Genomic DNA, 1723 nt, shown 5'->3' with positions numbered 1-1723 from the left:
GGGTTAAGAATATTTTTAGAATAAATATATGCAATTAATTGTGGTGCTAGTTTTATTTCATGCAATAAAACTAGGTAATAAGAATAATCAAATGACTACATCTTGCCTTTTAGATTTCTGATAGCTGAAAAATGGGTTAATAATTCATAATATTAAATGTGACCTTTCAATCCAAGTACCTGACAGACAGCGTGATCTACATGGAAAAGGTTTCATAAAATACATAAAATTATAATACAAATTGCTTAAAAGAAAAAAAAAATTGAGGTACCTTAATATTCCAAGCACTTGGTTTAATTTTGGTGAGCACCATATTTTTACTTATCCATTTTTAAAGTTCTCTTAAATATCTCTCAAAATAGAAGCTAAAAAACCTAAGTGTAGAAAATCTATTTTTGAAGTGTTCACAAAAATGAACATCAGAGTTCTAGTTCTCATACATTATGGTGATTTCAACACAAGCTCACAATGTTGTTAATGGATTTCCAAGAAACCTTTAACTCATGTTTACATATAGTGATCTAGTAGGTGGTCAAAAGTAACCAGTGCATCCTTGGGAAATTGTGCAGCAAGCAATGCCCAACATAGAGAGTAAGCTGAAGAAATAAGACCTACCCATCTGAGTAACATCATCTAATTGACTCCATCTGTCACCAAACAAAATATGTGGACACAGTGGTATTGTTGTTCATATGGCAGTGTGTTCAATGGAAGTCTGGCAGGCTCTGGATTATAAGCCTTTCACCACCAACAGCTACATCCCCATCCCTCCTTCTCAATTACTTACTACAGGTTTACTACCAAAATTTAATAAAATTTATTTTTTTTTCCAAATACTCCCATTTTGCCATAAAAGAAAACATAATCATTCACTTGGCTGATAAATTATTTGCATGATGAATACCATGTATGCAGTGTGTCACTCCACTGGGCAGTTTGTGTGTGGTGTAGTCACTCTAGCTCCTGCACAACAATTTTCTTGGTTGGCAGGTCTTTCAATAAACAAAATTCTCACATCTTTCAGATACAGTTAGCTCATATGGACAGGGATATAGAGACAAGTTTTCATCTTGTAAGGACTTCTTACTGTCAGTATAGTATCTAAATGTACTAGAAGTCGTGCTTGAATACTACTTGGTTGATTAAGAATGGCACGGGAGCATACTGTTGACCCACACTTTCAAGCATGGAGGTCAGAAAACTACGCATTCTCTTGCCCAGTGAAGACCCCCATCTCTACCTCAGCCTTGAACCTTGGGGTTGGCTTTGCTAAAGTACCACTTCCCAAAGACATGCTAGTTCCTCACTTTTGCTTTTGTGTTTCCCCCTCATCACCCACCATATTCTTTCAGGTATTTAAACCTCCCCTGAGGATACTGTAACACATGCATATATTCATGTGTGGAACTACCAATAATATGCTTTCTTTTAACATCTCACCACTTCAGCTTTGCTGCACTCTGGTGTAAATAATGTCAGTAGACACATTATGAAAGTGTTAACTTTCCCAAAGAAAGCTTTGTTACAACAAAAATCATGTTTTGAAATTAGGTGAAGTGCCCTCTTGAGATCAGTATTTTCCATAGGTTTCATTGATAGTAGTCAATGAAGATAATATTGAGCCACAAGGCAATGCAGATTTTTACATTAAATGAAGTATATTGCTTGTTTTATAGGTTACACAACTAAAATACTTTTTTTTTTGTTTTGTTTTATTCCTTGC

This window comes from Penaeus monodon, chromosome 21 (assembly GCF_015228065.2).
Source record: "Penaeus monodon isolate SGIC_2016 chromosome 21, NSTDA_Pmon_1, whole genome shotgun sequence".
Taxonomy (NCBI): domain Eukaryota; kingdom Metazoa; phylum Arthropoda; class Malacostraca; order Decapoda; family Penaeidae; genus Penaeus; species Penaeus monodon.
The sequence above is the reverse complement of the archived record's forward strand: the minus strand, read 5'-3'. Positions refer to the sequence as shown.